The following is an 18,529-nucleotide window of genomic DNA, read 5'->3' as shown; positions in this document are numbered from 1 at the left end:
ACCAGGTGCACGGAATTAGTTAACCGGTGGAAAACTCAAGGGCTCTTTTAAGTTTCGCCATAAGATGTCCTGGGTGTCTTTGCTGCTGTGTGTCTGGGGGAGACGCTTGCTCGGAGAACCTGCCTTTTAACCACCGCCGAAAGCTCCTGGACACGCCCTCCCTCTTCTAAAGGATTCGCCGAGGCGTCCTCTCCCATTCCCCGACCCTCCCGCCCCCGCCCCTTCGTCTCTTCTGAAGTCTAAACGGCCTTTTTGGGTTTTAACATACACTTATTCAAAGAATTATAAAGTGCATCTTAGACTCTCCCTCCCCTCTCCTATACTGCCCTCCCGACAGGCTGAAAATAAGTACCCTCTTGGGCAGCCCTAGAAAGTCACAGAACCCACCCCCCACCCGGCTTCTTGCATCTCCCTGAAGAAGCCTCTCAGTGCGCTGTCTGGTCTGCAGTTCACTGCAGGCGAATTCCCTCACCATTTCCCAGTCATCAGTTACACTGTCTCTGGAAACCTTTTTTAGTGAACTGCTCTATCCAATTGCTTTAAGGGGGAAAAAATGAAAAATTAAGCTTTTAAGCGCATATCCGGATTCTCTCTGTAGGCTCCGAGCGTTGTATTTCGGTGAAAGTCTGGTGTGAGGGCAGGCTTGAGGTCCAGCAAAAAGACAGGGCAGCTTTCCCAGGGCACCCTTCCCGGGGCAGCACAGGCTCAGTCTCCCCGCGATGCCAGCGCCCGCACCAAGGCAGAAGGATCATCAGATGCGCTAGGAATTTCGCTTCGCTCGCAGTCGCCGGATTAGTTCGGGTCTCAAGGGCTCGAACCAAAGTGACACTACGTTTTCTCCCTTTCTTTCTCCCATGCGACAGGTTCCACTGCCTGGAAGCCACCTGCTTCCCAGACCCAGTTCAGCGCCCATGTCGCCCCCGCAGCGCCTCCCGAGCCTTTCCCCTGGGGAGGGGGCCAGTGGCAGCATCCCTCCGGGGCGGGAAACAAAGGCGAAGGGGAGGCGGCCAGGTGGGCAAGCCTCTTCGGGCACAGCCGTGGCCGCCGCAGGGAGGATGGGGAGATGTGTCAGAGGGTGGGAAAAGGGAAACCAAGGCACGGAGGCTAGAGAATGAGCTGGAGCTGCATCCTCCCCCATTGCAGGGCTCTCGGGGCAGGCGAACCCCGAGCCATCCCCGCAGCTCCCCAGGACCCGGCATCAGAGGGACGGCCCCGCTCCGCTCACCTCGGGAGAAGCGCTCCGGCTCCCTCCGACGGCTCCGGAGAAAGCCCCGCCGCTCGCGCACGCGCACTCGCGCTCTCGCGCCTTCGCCCCTCCGGCCCCCGCGGGCGCCCCTCCGACCGGGCTCTGGCCCGCCCCGGCCCTGTCCGTCAGCGTCCTCTAGAACCAATCCTGTGGCGTGGAAGGCTCAGCGATGGTCACGTGGCAGCACAAGCCAATCACCAAATTGCCCTCGGCAAGCGCCTGGCTCCGATATCCCCCGGGGTTCGGTTGCTACCGTGTAGAGCCGGTGCGAGGCGGGCACTAGGGGCTGAGTCCTTATTTCCGCGGATGAATGGCGTCCAGTTGATCAATGCTTACATCGACTGATTTCCCAGATCCTAGCTTAAATAAGAACCACCTGGGAGTCTTGTTAAAAGTCAGGGGTGGAGCCTGGAGACTGCATTTCTAACAAGCCCCCAAGTGGTGATGAATCTTCTCTTGGTCCAAGGCCATGCATTAAGGAGCGTTGTCAAAAAAATGATGTGGCTAGTGCCTGCTTAGTTTCTTTGCAAGTTTCACGACCTTTCTTGTCCTTCAATGGTGAAGAGCATTCAGATGACTGTCTCAACATGTGATGAACTGATGAGGTCTATGGTTTCCACAGCAGCAGAAGAAAGGCTATAGAGTAGTAACAACTTCGTGGGTATGGAACAGACAAGCAGAGACAGATGAGAACAGTAGGTCTGCCCCCCGTACCCCTCCTGCCCCCCCCAAAAAAGTGCGTCTCTGTGGCATTATGCCAGACTTGACCAGGTTAGAGAAAAACCATCTTAAGTGGTCCCAGCTTTGTGGAATCTCAAAAGCCTTTATGTAGTAAAACTCCACGGGTGGACTCAGAAACATGTTTTAAAACAGTGGTTCTCTGTGGGTCGCGACCTCTTTGAGGATGAACGACAGTTTCATGTAGGTCACCTAAGACCATCAGAAAACAGAGGTATTTGCATTACAATTCATAATACTAGCAAAATTACAGTTATGAAGTAGGAACAAAAGCAATTATATGGCTGGGGATCACCACAACATGAGGAACTGTATGAAAGGGCTGCAGCGTTAGGAAGGTTGAGAACCACTGTTTTAAAAGAAGGGCGATGTAACTAACAGTTTAGGCAATTTAGGCATAAACCACAAAGGTTGAAATGTAATTTCCCTTAAGAGTTTTCTAAGTTATCTAAAGAATACCCAATGCTTCTGTCACCTCCAATTGACATGACTGGACAGCTAGCACATCTGTTGTTCAGCATTGCCAAGCTTTACAACTCAATAATGTCTCAAGGTAGTTCAAGAGTCTGCACACACACACACACACACACACACACACACCCACTGTCTCCCAATGTTGTCCAGGTTGGCCTGGAATTTATGATCCTTTCAGCAACCCAGGTGGTGGGATTTGGGGCATGTTCCATCATGCCCAGCTCCCAAGAGCCTTAAATAGTAAAGTTTTCCAAATCCTTCTTCTACCAGCTCTCCTGCCCAAGAGATAGGAACAGGTGCCAAGCAGTTTTACTTTTCACAGAAGTGATCAAGCTGGCTCTAAGAGAAAGCCCAGCCTTTGCCTGTTGGGCGCCTCTGGCTTGTTAGCCAGAGTGAGGCCCACTTAACAGTCTGCACATGATTCTTCATACTGCTCCTATCAGAGGCAGCCTAGCTCAGAATCCCGAGTTTCCAGGGCACCCTGAGCCAACCACCGCCATGGTCCAGTGGGCCTGGCCAGATGGGAGGAAGAAGATGCCTAAGTAAGGAAAACAGACCTCAGAGACTCCTTGGCTGTCATGAAAGCAGAGTCCTCCTCAAACCTGATTTGCATGTCACATTTGTTGTTGTTGTTGTTGTTGTTGTTTTGTTTGTTTGTTTGTTTGTTTTTCTTCCGGAAAACAAACTGAGCCCAAGCACCTGGAGAGTCTGGCCACTATGCTGCACGTCTATGCACCTCTAGCTCCACGGTTTATGGTTCATTTCCAGTGGTTGCTGGGAATTCCTATATAAGCTGCTACACTGATGATATTTGAATTTTTTTTTTTTTTGGAGACAGTGTCGTAAGTAGCCTAGGCTGGCCTCCAACTTTCTTATGCAGCTGAAGATGACCTTGAACCTCCTGCCTCTACCTTCTAAGTGGAGGGATTACAGGCCTGAGCCACCAAGTCCATATTAGGCTCATTTTTTTTTTTTAACAAGGAAAAAAAAATAACAACTCAGGAACATAAATCATTAATGACATCAGCATGCTGTAAAGAGAGGGAACTTTCCACATCATTTGTGGAAATAGATTTGCAGAGGCCAAAAATAATGCATAGGTAATAAATACTACCAAGGCCGCTGAATGGAACAAATTGAGATGCAAAGTCTACAGCTAGGATTAATTCCAACGGGCTGACTACATAATTTTAGAAAGAACCCATTACCTCTTGTTAACCACACCAAATTGGTTGGCTCACTAGTAATAATGTCACTTGTTGGATGCCCCCTTAGCTGAAATAAATCTCCATTGGGGATTTACAGAGAGTTTCTTCTCTAAGGCTTTCCCCAAAGCAAGCTTCAAATGCCACCCAGGAACTTTGCTAAAACACAGACCCCTGGGGCGCCATCTGGAACCAGTAGTGGTTAAATTTGAGTTCAGGGTGTATACCTCCTGCTATGGATCATCACCATACAAGTAAGCCCTCAACTCAGGCAGCTGTGCCTACTAGCTAAATAAGGGAGCTGAGTCTATTTTAAAGAAGTCTCAATTCTCTTGACCAGGCTTTTACCAAATTCTGTTGCTTTGTGTAGTGAGGTGACTTAGTGCCAGAGTCTTTGAGTGTGGTGGTTAACAAGTTTATCTGTGAAATGGTATTTTCCACAGTGGGGTGTGACCTAGTTTTTAGATGAATCAGAGGTCCCCTCAGAACACTCAACAGCCATCTTGCCGATAATGCGCTTTAAATGCAACCCCAGAACTACGAAAGCACTGTGTGTGAGTCTGCAAGTTAGCATCTCTCCTCTGACACTTTAAAAATATATTTCACAGCAACCAAGTGGGAGAGAAATTTTCTCACTCTTTTAAACTTGTAACTTTATCTATGGGGGGGGGAGTAATAAGGACAGTTTCAACAGATATTTAACTAGCATGATTGGTGTAAACTTTTAACTATAGAAAAGCATTTATTTTTCTCCCTGGGGGTGTCATCATTACAGAAAGAGGGGGGTGCAGGAAGCAAAGGGATCGTTGCTTGAGAAGGAGAGAGAGAGAGAGAGAGAGAGAGAGAGAGAGAGAGAGAGAGAGAGAGAGAACCCATTCTGCCATCCACTTTCCATTCCTCGATCAGCTTGCTTCCTAGACGCAAGCCAGCTATCCTGTCCCTGGACATGGGTGTGTTAGTATCTGATAGGACTCACCCTTGCTCAGGCAAGGTTCTTTAACCCGGAAATTACTCAGTAAGAAATTTATGTATATTGGAAAAGAAGAGATAAAAAAAAAAAAAAGTCACCCCACCCAGCTGCCAACTCCCAGGAATCCACAGTTGCTTCATTGTAATCGGAACCCCACCAGTGTTTTATCAGCACTAATTGCATTTTTATCTCATAATAAATAGCTTTTCCAGAGTTAATTGACTTCATTCATGAAGTCCCACAGATTAGGCAAGAGTCTAGTTTCCATCTGTCATATGAATCCAGCTAGGATGACAATTTTTTAATCTATGTATCTGTGTTTTGATAACTGTACTTCTTCCCGTACTGTGTGGCTGTGTACCTGTCCAACATAAGATGTTTTTGTAGAAAGGCTGATTTTCTTTAATTTATAAAATATTTTTAAAAACATCCTGATATGTTTTAGAAAATATTCTGAGGTTAAATGCATTTAAATAAATGTATATACTTCTCTATACCTACTCCAACTTAAGAAACAATATAAATAGCATCAGAGCCCCCATGTGACCCTCCCAAAAAACAGATGCGGTAGACGAAGATTGTGCACTGCCCTGCTTAGGCGTGAAAAGGGTGGAGGTTAATGAGGGGAAATATCAGATTGTTTGCATGTAAGACACAACACAGTGTAAGTAAATAAAAGTCTTACTGAGTAAAAAAAAAAAAAAAAAGTTTAGACGTTCTAAGCTGATGGAAGAGAAGGCTAAGGGTCCCGCTTGACACAGTGCCTGTGTGTTACGGTGACAAATTTGGACCCGGAAAGCAGGATCCTCTAAGAAAAGGATGCAGGCAATTGGGTATAACAAATGAGGTGAAGCCTCAGTTCTCACTCAGTTTGCAGGTGTATGCTACTTGAGTGTTGCCTGTCAGACCATCTTAAAAGATGTAAGCTGGGCTGAAGAGTTGGCTCAGTGGTTACGAGCACTGTCTGCTCTTCCAAAGGTCCCGGGTTCGATTCCTAGCACCTACATGGCAGCTCACAACTGTCTGTAACCCCAAGATCTGACACCCTCACACCAATGCACATAAGTTAAAATTAAATAAAAATATTTTTTAAAAAAAGATGTAAGCTATCAGAATGGTGTGTGCGCACTACACTTAAGGATCAAGTAAAGAGAGCTGACTCTCATGAAACCAGGGAAGGCTTGCTGTAAGAATAGCGCATGCGTTGAATTCCAAAGGGTTGGCCTACTGTCATGGACTGAACACCTGCTCCCAAAGGTCCCATACTGAAACTTCACCCCCTACCCCAGTGTGGCGCTATTAGAAGTCCAAGTCTATGGGACATCACTTGGGTGTTGTAAAGATGGACTTTCCACAAGCGAGATAATTTGCTAAAACTGTGATAATTGCATAAGTTATGTTCCTTCCAAAGTTGCAGAGACATTGCTTGCAATGTCTACTGTGTGCTGCCTAAAAGTACAAACAAATAAGGTGGTCTGCCATCCAGAAGCCAGCACTGGGTCCTGAGCATGCTGATGCCTGCCTTTCAATCTCTGGACCCTTTAAGGGAAAAGAAATCAGATGTTCTGAAAGCCACCCAGGATGTAGCATCCTGAAAGGACCAGGGCCCCAGCAGTGGGACAGGGTGGAGGTGTCTCATAAAAACACCAGGGCAAGAACACTGGGTTAGGGAAAGCAGATGAAATCAGATACGCAGTGAAGGGAAAATCCCCAACAATTTGGAGATGGATAAAGAGCAGAATTTAAGGTCAGGAAGTGTATATCCCCTGCCACCCCTTCCTCTTCCTGTACGTGGCCAATCAGCTTTGAGCTCTACTCTGTAGACTGAGGGTGGAATGGGGACTCATGTTATCTGGTTAAGTTTCCCCGCTCCTCCACACACCCGCTGGACAAACCAGGACAGTTTGGCCTTTGGAAGGGATTGGAACGGCAGTAACAGAATGCAAGCACTTGCCTCCTATAGCTGGTAACAAGTCATAACTATCATAAAGCGATAAAGTGATGCTAAACTATTATCAAGGATCTTCTCCCAAACCGACATGGCCTCAGGCTCCTCAATTCGGTATGACTGGTATCCCACTCCAACCAATCAGAATTCATACCCACTGGACCCTACCTGTCACCCTTGGTGCCTAACACAGCTCTGATTGACAGCTCCTCCTGGTGTCCTTCACTGGCATCAGTTTCTGTGGACCATAAAGCAACATCTCTATGATGAAATTTACTTCCAGTCCTAAATAAAGTCACGAAATATTTCCCACAAACATATAGTCTCTCAAAGTCTCAAACTGTTTCACTTGCCTTTTTCTCCCCTTTATAATACACACCATACTTGAAGGACTAGGCTTATGTTTATGTTTCTAGGCTATTTTGATGACTATGCCTCCTGGACATTGGAACTGTGGTCCAGCTGACTTGCCACCTCCGTGCACAAGAACTGGCCTATGATGGTTTTCATGCATACATTCATCCGCGCTCAGGAACACTTATAGGATCCTCTGTGGCAACAGAAAACAGACTAGCTGGTGAGGGTCAGGGCCAGGAAAAGAGATGGTAATCCCAGGGATGACCTGGGGAAAGTGATTCCTACCCTCCAAGTTCTGGGGTGTCTCTGTCAATGCCTCAGTAAAATCTCCTTACACTCCCTTCCAAATTCTGAGCCCCTCTTCCCCAGCCTTTGCTGTGATCTTCAAAACTACCTTTAGATAGTTTTAAGTCTCTCTGTGTGCATGTGGGGGATGCACACATGGCAGAGCACATATGGAAGTCAGAGGACAATCTCAAATTTTCGACTTCCACCTTATTTGAGGAAAGGTCTCTTTGCTGTTTGCCTTTGTGTACACTAGATTAGCTGGCCCATGAGCTGACTCTGTCTCCCATCTCACCACAGAAGAACCATGATTAGAAAATACATGTCACCTCCAGGCAGTGGTGGTGCATGCCTTTAATCCCAGCACTTGGGAGGCAAAGGCAGACGCATCACTGAGTTTGAGGCCAGCCTGGTCTACAAAGTGAGTCCAGGACAGTCAAGGCTACACAGAGAAACCCTGTCTCAATAAATAAATAAATAAATAAATAAATAAATAAATAAAAAACACATGCTACCGTGATAGGCTTTGAGTGGGTTCTGGGGCCCCAAACTCAGGTCCTCACCCTTGCAGGGCAAGGGCTTTACCCTGGGTGCGAGTCCAGGCCCCGACACTGGAGCCATATCGTCTGGTTTGGGAGCCCCAAATAGCCTTGAGCATGCTCCCCAGGAAGTGGTGGGTGAATATTCACAAAATCTGAGCCCATTTCCTTCTAAGTGTGAACACTTCTAAGGCTGATTCATTCTAGAAAGCTCCATGCATGGTCGGATTGCCTGACATGGTGCTTGCGACTTCCTTCTGGGAGTTTGGTTTTGTTTTTAAATAAAATCACTTGCATCTGAAGGTGTGGCTGGGGTCTGCCTCTGGGCAAACTCGACATATGACCATTCCTTTGCTAGTGATTAAGGTGTAAGCTGTACACTGTGGTCACACCCAAATCATGTTGCGTGCTCTGTCTTGTATGCAGCACTAGGACAGGGGCCATGATTCCTTCATGTTTGAGTCACCAGAGAGCCATGACACTAACATAGGTGGAAACTTCCAAATCTCTGGTCAATTGACCTGAACCGAAATGTCTGCCCTTTCCACACCGTTTCCACCTGTGCACTGGCCACCCCTCCAGCTCATCACCCCTTTATGGAGCAGCTCCACCCACAATGGACCTGTCACCAGTTGGACCACCATGCCTCACCCCTCTCTCCAGGTCCTTGTCTCTGCATCTGCAGGGCCCTCCTCTCTGTCTAAATCCAGAGCTCTGCTCAGAAGATTGCTTGGCAGAGAGCAAAGGATTCAGTGAACCAAAGAGCTACCTCACTGCCCCCCACCTCCAACACACACTCACCTGTTATGCTTAACCCAACCTTTCTCAATAGTGTTTCTTGAAAGGACTGAGCCCTACAGAACACCACATCAAGACTGTTTTCTTGAGTCTCCCAAGGACAGTACACAGTGAGCATCATTCTCCTTACATAGGACAGAGATAATTAATTCACTCTGTTCAGGGGATCCTTAGAGCATCTCAGTTCAATTCCTCAGTGGAAATGGGAGAAAATGGCTGCTCTAAAGTCTTAGCCTATGCAATTTCTTAAAGGGAGATTGCTTTAAGCTAGCATATAAAATAATGGATTTTATCATCATATTTTCATATGTTATTCTGTTGAGTTTTCTACCTCATTTCTCTCTCCCATCCCTCTGTCCTTCTGCCATCTTGCTCTCTCTAGTGTTCTACTTCCTATGTCACATGTATTTTATCACCTTCTTTTCTCTTCTCCTTGTTTCTTATGAAATCTTTCCCCACCTATATTAGGTGAAATAACTCAGACTCAGACACACATTGCATGTTTTCTGTTTATAATTTTAATACTTATAAATCTGTGTATATATATTACATTCAATATATATGAGATGAATGGGCATATGACATGAAACTACATGATATTGTTAACATCTGATGAAGTTTTTGCTTTGTTGCCCCTCCATCTTTCTAGAATATAAGTGCACAAAGTTTGGTTTTGGCCCCTTCTCATCCCTGGGATTCAGAACTGATATATAGTTGGCACTTAAATTTTTTTCAGTTAGATAGATACCTGATTCTAAGTTAAAACCAGATTTAACTAATATATATTATTTTACATCTTCGTTGTATTAAAATGTTTTAAACACTAAAAATAAAGCATTTGAAAATTGAAAAAAAATTTTAGTTAGGAATGGAGAGATGGCTTCTCAGGTAGGAGAGCGTGCACACTCCTCTTTCACGGGTCCTGAATTTGGTTCCCAGCGTTCATCTGGAGGGCACATAAATGCCTGTATCTCCAGCTCTGGGAAGATCTAGTGCTTCTAGCCTCCAAGGGCATCTGCACTCACTCGAACATACCCACACACAGACACACACATCATAACTAAAACTAATAAGTCTTTAAAATATTTGTTGAATGAATATCAGATATTCGTAAGTTTTGTGAATTTTCAATTATTAAAACAATTCATCTTAAAACTTCTCTAAACAGAAAAAAATGTGTATTATAGGTTTCTCAAGATGAATAAATACAGAAAACATCAAATGTAATTTGAAACATGTCCAGATAATGGCATCTTTAATTACCTAAGCACGGTGTGGCTAAATGTTCCATCAGTTTGAGTGGGGTGGAAGTGGGTAATGGGATGGACATTAATAAACTGAGGCTGGTGCTCTGAGTCTCATAGAAAAGAGAGAGTTTTATCCTAAGCAGTAGAGAAATGGACCCCAGAGAATGCTGTGGGTGAACCACAGAGTGAAAACTAATAGCACAATTACATTCTGCAACCTCACGGAACAGGGGAAGCCAAGAAACACATTTCATACCCTTTAAGTTTTTAAAAGGGGAAATATGATAAACACAGAGCCCACTTAGGGGACAGTTGAAGTAAAGGACTTTAAAAAAAAAGTCAATAACCCACAAGAAAGGCCTGTTTACTTTGTTGTCTGCCTTGCATAAAAAGATTATGCCAAGGAATGAAAACAACCAACGAATGAGGTAAGGCTAAGAAGAGATCTGCCAGGGCCTATAAACTGGCAAAGAAGAAAAGAAGGTTACCCTCACCCCAAACTGGCAGCTTATATGAAGAAAATAAAGAAACCCAATCAATTATAAATGAGGAGAATAATCAGGACAACAAAAAAAAAGACGTGAAATGCACCTTGCAAGTGTCTCCAAAGCCAACGAAAGAGATCACTCTGACAGGCCAAGAGAATGACGGCACTCAGAGCCAAGAGGGTCCTTTGATCTAGGATGAAGGCATTTGCTCAAGACTGGAAATGAGCATCCTTCACGGGCTGAACTTTTTGCTCCCAATTAAAATATTGAACAACTAGCAGAGATTTCCCATCCTGTGACATCTCCGTCAGAATTAGTTGGTCGTAGGGGAGGTATATGGCGTTTTTCAGGTCACCACGCAAAGTGGGACAAAGTCAGGGTGGAAAAGCCATGGGCACTGGGAATCCATAGGCCATGTGAGTGACTTGTATCTGTAAGCGTGCATGCATGAGTTTGTGAGGACATCAAAGAGAAGATTTTAAATATTCAATTTTAAGCTCAAAATGTTTTGCAATTTTTGTCCAGCTTAATGTAATGAGTATTTGTTTAGGCCTGGGAAGATTTTTTAAATGTTTGTTCATTTATTTATGTTCTTATTTACGTGTGTGTGTGTGTGTGTGTGTGTGTGTGTGTGTGTGTGTGTATGCGTGCATGGGTCAGTTCTCTCCTGCCATGTGGATTTCTGGGATAGTACTTGGGTCATAAGACTTGGCAGCAAGTACCTTTACCTGCTGAGCCGTCTTGCCTACCTCCTGATAAGAATTTTAATTGGCTATGTTCTTTCTCTTTTTTCTTATCTTTTGACATTAACTACTTGTAAATTTATTGATTATATAATTCAAGTTATAGTTTTAAAATGAACTGAAAGCTCAGTACATAATAACCATTTAAAATGCTATTTGCTTTTAGATGATTTTTTTTTCAGTAGATAAAAACAAAAATACTAAAACAAGTTCTGTCTGTTTCTCTCTTTCTTCTTTGTACTGAGATTCCTCCTGGACTTTTATCAGCAATTCTGAGCCATCACAGTATCTGTCCTTTCACAAAATTTCCTATGAACAGGGAGCCAGAAACATGGCCCCCCTCATATATTCTGATAGCCAGCTACATTTAAGAGTTCCTTGTGAGAGAATCTTGGAGTAGCCAGCCTGCTAGGAAGAATTTTTGTGTCATCTGTTTTCAGAGATTATAAAAATGACAAACGAAATAAAAAGCACTTATTTTCACTTAGCTCGAGCCATAGCATTATGGTTTCTTGTACTTCCTATAGCTAGCTATTAGGGTTCAGAGACAGTCCTAAACCCACAGGGTTCAAGTCCCCAGGGTCCCACCTTTCTCTGTTCTGTTGAATGCCCTCATGGTGTAAGGGCAAAATTACTGCCATATTCTATGTGTAATGTATATTCTGCAACTAATGCTGTGGTCTGTGAATGTTCTGTGAGAACTTGTCCTCCAGGCGACTTCACTTCTTCCCGTGTTCAGGCAATGACCACGCACTGCCGTAAACTAGACCTGCCAGCAGTGTCTAGAAACTCCACTGGAGCAATTAGAGCAATGATCCTCTGAGATAAAACAACTTCCCTGGAGCCTCAGTCTCCACCCAATATACCAAAAGGTTGACATTGCTGTGACCCACTTATGAACCCACTGTCCTTGAAGCTCAGGGTCACTCTCCTGTCCTGCTGCATCAGGAAGGATTGTGACCCGAAGCTGGAGCCCGTAATACAGGACCCTGTGTGTGCTGCATCGGTATTGAGTCCTCGTGGTCATTTTTTTTGGGGGGGTGTCTCACTATCTGGGTGATCTCACTATTACACTGGGTAATCTCGGTATTACAACAGCCTACCTACTTTCCATTAAAACATTCTGTCTGAGATGGGTGGTTGCTGTTAATTTAAAGGTGGAGTCTAATAATGTTTACTATTAGCCCTATAATTATTATGGTGGTATCAATCAATAACTTGCTTTCAATCGATAAAAACACAGACACCTGTTATATATATATATATTTTTTTTGGTTTTTAAATGCTTTTTATTGATTCTTTGTATATTTTATTTTATTTTATTGCTTTGTTACTTTTTATTTTTTTTTCTTTTTCCATTTTTTTTATTATTAATTTATTCTTGTTACATCTCAATGGTTATCCCATCCCTTGTATCCTCCCATTCTTCCCTCCCTCCCATTTTCCCCTTATTCCCCTCGACACCTGTTATATTTTAAAATAGCCTTGCTTCACTTGGGGCAGGGCAGATATTAATCTCCTAAACTACCTTCCATCTCTCCCTGCCCCTATCCCATGCCATCTGCTTCTAATAATTTTTATGGAGCTACCTCCCACCCAAAATCTCAAATACTTGCTACTGTTTTTAATCTGGGCCAAATCCTCTGTCTATGCTGGCCATATCCTTCTTACTCCACCTAACCCATGGCAGTGGCCTCCTTCCTCCTCCTCCTCCTCTTCCTCCTCTGCTCTCCCTGCTCCTTCCCAAGATCCTTCACACCTTAAGCCCAGGAATCATTGCCACGTCCTGCCCAGGTATCTGTTTTTTTATTGGTCAAATAGGGAGGCAAGGTTACAAAGGGTCAAGGTAACAAGCAGCCCTTGGGAGCCAGTAATTAGGATAAAAATACATCAGACCAACCTCCAACAATGAATATTTCTCATCTCAGTTGTAAATGAACTTCAGGGAGGCTGCTGAACTGGCTCAGTAAGACACTTGCCACCAGGCCTGACAACCTGAGTTCAATACTGGGAAAGAACCAACTCCTGAAACTTGTCCTTTCACCTCCACCTGGCACTGTGACACAATCACACATTCAGGAGTATGTACACACACATACACACACACACAAATGAAAAACAATTTTTACTAATATGACAGCTAGTTTTAATTCCCAACTTGACACAATCTAAAACCACCTGGGTGTCAATGAAGGATTATCTAGATTTGGTTGTCCTGTGACAGGTCTGTGGGGATTATCTTGATTAATGGAAAGACCCGCCCATGGTGGGTGGCACCACTCCCTGGGTTGTGATCCTGGGTTGTGTAAGAGTGGAGAGAGAGCATACTGAGCTTAAGCATGCATGAGCTAGTTAAATCCTCTCTGCTCTTGACTGTGAATCTGAAGTAAGCAGTCGTCTCAAGTTCATGACACCTTGATTTCCCAGAAGTGATGGAGCCCTTCTACCTTCATTTAGGATATGTTATCAACAGGAAATAATACAATGGCTGATTTCTTTCTAGAACAGATCTCTTCTGTAAATATCATGGTCATCGCTACACTTCTCTGGCTACCGTGTCCTTCTAATACGGTCAGCATCACATTGCATGCGTTTGGCTTCACAGCAGGTCATGAACCCCACTAGACTAAGTTCTGTGAGGGCAGAAACCATTTCTTTATTGTCCATCTCTGTATCCCCCACCCTTAGAATAATGTCCGGTGCTCCATAAATGTATGCTCATTGAATAAGAGCTCTCCTCCTCTGAAACCTCCTTCTACTTCTTAGGTCTCTCTGCTAATATCCCCCACTAAAATGAAAGATGACCATTAGCTAAAAGTAGGGCCTACCATTAGTATGCCCTTCCTTTCGGGGATCTTCATTCTCTCTGCTAATATGTACATGTATAAATATTTAAACTTCCTCTCAGGTTAAATTCACTTCTCCATGATCACATTTCTTCTTTCTGCCTGGCTAATTTTAGTAAGATGATCAAAACCTAGATATTCATACCAGATAATTAACCTATCCAGTATGAACAATGGGCCTTCTGTACACACTGTTGATGATTGTGTTAATAGCAGTAGTAACCCGACAAGCAAACAAAATCCAGGATATTGTTAATATTCCGTTTTCCAAATTTTCTAATCCCAAGGAGAGATTTCCTTTATAGTGAATTTTGCCTATGCCATCATATCTCATATACTTACAGAAAAATAAATCAGTTTCAAAATTAAGAGATCACCAGAACCATCTGGAGAGATTTAAAACAACAACAACAACAATAAAAAAAAAAAAGAAAGAAAGAAAAGAAAAGAAAGAAAATAGAGTGCTGGCCCTAGTTTTCTTGATCAGTATATTTGAGAGAGATCTACTGGCTAAGAACGGACTTTTCTGCTATATAATGTTGATGCTTTGACCCAAGGACTATACCTTAGTATCAAAATACGGCGTCAAAACAGAGTGTTTCAATGACAACCTAAAAACATAAGACAAGACAAAACAAAACAAAATAAACCATAGCAACAAAAAAAAAAGAAGGAGGAGAAGGAGGAGGAGAAGGAGGAAGAGGAGGAGGAGGAGGAGGAGGAGAAGGAGAAGGAGACGGAGAAGGAGAAGGAGACGGAGAAGGAGAAGGAGAAGGAGACGGAGAAGGAGAAGGAGAAGGAGACGGAGAAGGAGAAGGAGACGGAGAAGGAGAAGGAGAAGCTGCTAATACATAGCCCCAAATCTGGGTGCAAAACAATTCCTCTTCAATTGGTTATAGCCAAAGAAGTCAAAGCTATTTTAGACTGTCGCTCTGACACAAGACTGACATCACAATTCTAATGATGTTGAGTGTCATTAAAAAGAAACATATGGTTCTTTCCAATGAATAGCTCGGCTACTGAACTTCAAGGAAGCCTAGGTCTTTCTGGAGGATGTTCCCTCCTGGAGGAAGGAAGGAGACTGCTAAGACTCAGGAAATGGGAAGCACATAAGGTCCAGGAATATTTTTTTTCACTTATAAGGTCTAGGGAGTACCAGAGATTATATAAGCAATAATGACTGCTGGGGAGAGGAGACTTTGCAGCTGAGCTACTGCCAAGTAGTTCAGGGAGTCCCAGATTACAGTTTTCATCAGTCATCACACATGCTAGGGTGGGCTTTCCAGTGTGGCAGTGGCCTTTGAGTCACACATGCTCCTGTAAGTAACCCCAATACACTCACTGCTTCTCTACACCAGACCGGGGTGGGATCACTTCTTTGATCTGTCATTTTTGTGCTTCTTTGGGTGAACAGACATTTGCTTACACCTTCCCAGGAAAAGTCACACAGCAAGCAACATGGTTGATGGAAGGTAGGGGTTCCTTTGGGGAGAAATCTGCTTAATAAAGCCATGTGGAAGAAGGCAGGGTGTTCCTCATTTGAGATGAGTGGATCCTAGGAATTGGGATATCAGAGTCTCTAACAGCAGGAACAGAACAGATGACCTTATTCTGAAACACTACAGTGCAAGGTTCTGAAATCTGAACTTCAGAAAGATTATGAAGACCTCACTGCTTTATTCCATGGCATAATTCTGGTTCTGATAAGCCCCAAATATGATGGAAAGGGAAATAAAGACAAGCAAATCAGATAGATGAATGATAGAAGCGTATACTGTTTAAAATGGAAAGAATTTTTCCCACAACACAGAAGTAAGGGCAAGTTACTAACCTCATCACACATCAAACGTTGCTTTTGGAAAATGAATGGGACACATATTCCTTGAGTTTTGCCCTGTTCGTGTGTCTGGTGGAAGAAGCTAAGACAATTAGACCAAACGTGGTCCACCTCCTTTCAAATGGGGTCTGGAACCTATGTTGATGACTCATAATTGAAAATGTTAAAGATAACAACTAATAGTCCCATCCACTCACTCACTTCTGTACCAGCTTCAAGAAGGCCTTCTCTGGACATTATAATTCAGGGTCCCTGATTACTAGCCAATATTTAAGAATACCGCTGTGACCCAAGGAGAGGCAAGGATGGTTAAAGCATGACATAAGACATAGTAAAGGAGAAAAGGGCTTAAGACAGGAATTACAATACAGACACTACAGGGTTAAGAAGGTTATACAAAGGACAGAAATAGACTAGGGTAAGATGGTAGAAGGGATTGAGGACTGTGTTCCTGAGTTGCAACCTAGTATCGCATCATGGAAATAACGACCAAACGCATCTCATGACATTTAAAAAGAAATCTGGAAAGCCATGGTGCTGCGAAGATGGCTAAGTAGGTAAAGTGTTTGATGTGCAAGCTTCAGGACCTGAGTTCAAACCCCCATGGTATGGTGGTATGGCGGTACATGTCTGTAGCCCCAGAGACAAATGGATCCTAGGGGCTCACTGGCCATTTGGGTTAGCAAAACCTGGGGGTTCCAGGCTCAATGGAGAGACCTTGTCTAAGAAAGTAAGGTGAGAAAGCAAAAGATACCGAGAGTTGACCCCAGCTTCCACACATGCATGTGCACCTGCATACACATGTGCACATATATGTACATGTGCATGCATGCACATTCACAAAGAGAAATCTGGAAAACTGGTTTGTGTATGCATATACTGTATATACATGTTTGTTATGTGGGTGTATGATATGTATATGCCGGTGTGTGTGTGTGTACCCTAGATTGATGTTGGTTATTTCTCGACCACTTCCCACCTTTGTTTTTTGAGACATGGTTTCTTGCTTATCTGGAGCTCATCAATCCATTTAAGTTGGCTGGTCAATGTGTTCAAGGATATTACTGCCTTCCACCCCCCAGCCCTACTCAGGGCTGGGGTTACAGTTGTATGGCACCATTCTTGGATGTTGATTTGTGTGCTGGGGATTGAACTCTGGTCTTCACACTTACATGGAAGGCACTTTATTGTCAAAACCATCTCTCTTAAAGTGCCAACATAGATCTCTAACCTCCACTGGTCCAGGCACAGGTAAGTGTAGTTGCATAGGTATGCACAAAGTGTCTACATCACATATAAACACACACTTAAAGATAAGGAAAGTTGGATTTTTAATATATGTATGCATCTTTGGCCTAGATGTGCATGATATAGGTGTCCCTGGAGGCCAGAAGAGAGCTTTGGAGTTACAGACAGCTGTGTGTGCCATGTGGGTGCTGGGAACCAAATATGCCTCCTCTGCAAGAGGACCGAGTGCTTTTAACTGTTGAGCTATCTTTCCAGCCCTTAAAAAGTTGAGTATTTTTGTTTTTTTGTTTTTAAAAAAGAATTTGTCCAGTTTTCAAAAAGAAATATCTTTGAGCTAAATAAAACACATCTACAAACCAGAATCGGTCTTAGTTAAAGAGACGAATTCCTCCTAAAATCACCAACGCTCCTTTCCAGAATACCGGCCCTTCGCTCTCTAGCAAGAGATGCTAGTAGCACAGTTTTCAGTAAGGTGTGCCATTGCTGTGATAAGATCTGGATGGTACCAAAAGTCAAGACAGAGGCTGCACATCCTTAGGGAAGAGACGCCCATGCTTTGGAGACTAAACGCAAGAGAAATCTGGAAGCATCTACCTTTCCCACACTTTCTTCTGATCTTGAATGATGCTTGAGGGTGTCTGGACTAAGGAAGTAGCCTGGGTGTGATGACGTGTATTGATTATGAAGAGACAAAATGAAAGGACTGTGGTCAGTGTGCTGGACTCACCTTGACTCAGCCCTGCATGGTAGCCTAGGAAGCCCAGCTGCTCTGACTATAAACGAAGCTCAGTTTTTGCCTGGACTTTCATGATGTGACAGATGTACTTGTCCTGTCATTGTCTGGTCCTGAGACAAGGAAATGTCTGAGAAGTTATTAGATTTAAATGCCTCAGGGTGATACTTGGAATTCAAAAGCTGCATGGATGCCGTGTACAGTTCTCATTTTCATGTCAATGGCTATCTAATTCGAAGAATTAACGGTACTTCTTAAGTTTTATCTTAACTTTAAAAAATGTTTATTCTTGGAGTATTTTGTAAGTGTATACAATGAAATATGCTTCTTAAGTTTTATTTTTAACTTAAAAATGCTTATTCTTAGAGTACTTTATAAATGTATACAATGAAATATGATCATATACTCCTTCATTTTCTCCTCTAGTTCTCCCCAGATTCTCTTCAGTACGTCCCTCTGAAAACTTCATATCATCTTTTTAATTTGCTTTAAATAACCAAACTAAGTCTGAGGCTACCCATATGTGCCTGGCAGTGAGGCCGTCTCCCAGAGCACAGGCAACTTACCTAAGTGGCCACAGGTTCAAAGAAGTCTCTTGCCCAGTAGCTATTAACTGCCAATAGCACTTCAGTTAGGGGGTGGAGCCTCATGAGCTCCTTCCCCCATCCATGGCTGGCTTGATCTCGAATTGCAGTTATGTAAAACCCAAAGGACCAGAGAGATGCAACTGGTCAGCACTGATTCGGTCTTCAGGACTGCCTTGCCATTTTCTATAATTTAACCTTGTCTTGAATAACAGTAAGTGGGATACATCCAATATTTAGACC

General features: G+C 43.7%; 1 protein-coding gene across 3 annotated transcripts in view; it reads right to left on the bottom strand.

Annotated features, from left to right (window-relative positions):
• The window catches only part of TMEM108 (transmembrane protein 108), a 292,079-nt gene extending 273,796 nt beyond the window's left edge, over positions 1-18,283 (bottom strand). Inside the window, exons 1-2 of one of the 3 annotated variants that reach the window (XM_084754396.1) lie at positions 18,269-18,283; positions 6,750-6,819 (exon numbers count right to left, since the gene is read on the bottom strand). The gene's annotated coding sequence lies outside the window, so the exon portion shown is untranslated. Of the gene's footprint in view, positions 1-1,225; positions 1,404-6,749; positions 6,820-18,268 lie in introns of those variants that run through there. The other 2 variants (XM_084754397.1, XM_084754395.1) reach the window with 2 other exon arrangements.
• Positions 18,284-18,529: the final 246 nt, after the last annotated feature.

Source organism: Acomys minous, assembly GCF_964271855.1.
Source record: "Acomys minous genome assembly, chromosome: 13".
Classification (NCBI taxonomy): domain Eukaryota; kingdom Metazoa; phylum Chordata; class Mammalia; order Rodentia; family Muridae; genus Acomys; species Acomys minous.
This window is presented reverse-complemented; position numbering and strand designations above follow the sequence as displayed.